Source organism: Mizuhopecten yessoensis, unplaced genomic scaffold (assembly GCF_002113885.1).
Source record: "Mizuhopecten yessoensis strain PY_sf001 unplaced genomic scaffold, ASM211388v2 scaffold8851, whole genome shotgun sequence".
Classification (NCBI taxonomy): Eukaryota; Metazoa; Mollusca; class Bivalvia; order Pectinida; family Pectinidae; genus Mizuhopecten; species Mizuhopecten yessoensis.
In genome coordinates, this window is record NW_018407754.1 from 4132 (window position 1) to 4627 (window position 496).

Genomic DNA, 496 nt, shown 5'->3' on the forward strand with positions numbered 1-496 from the left:
ATTTATTAGGAACTGTGCTGCTGAATTTATCTTATCTGACAGTCCTTCTATTCACCAGTTGATACACATTTTACAGACAACGGCTCAGGAAGCACTCACGTCTATTTTGATCACGTCAACTTCTTCCGTCTGAAGATTAAGGTCNTTAATTGTCTGGTAATATACTCAGTCTATACTCAGTGTAACGTTGTGCGATCCCACAACTGTACTACTTACAATGTATAAATGTTAATAGGGACATCCCTGTTTCTCCCTGTGTTTAATCGATATAAGGATCAGCAAGTAAATATTTGAGTTTTACTTTAACTTTGATTTTCAATTCTTTAGAGAATAAATCATATATATAATTTACATAATCATAGATTATGCACGACTTATGTTTATCAGTTGGGTTTTGTATCGTGCATTGTATATATATGATTTAAACCTTGAGATTTTATAGATAACTAACGTAAAAAGTGATACATTGTAATGTATATTATATACAGGAGTTGCC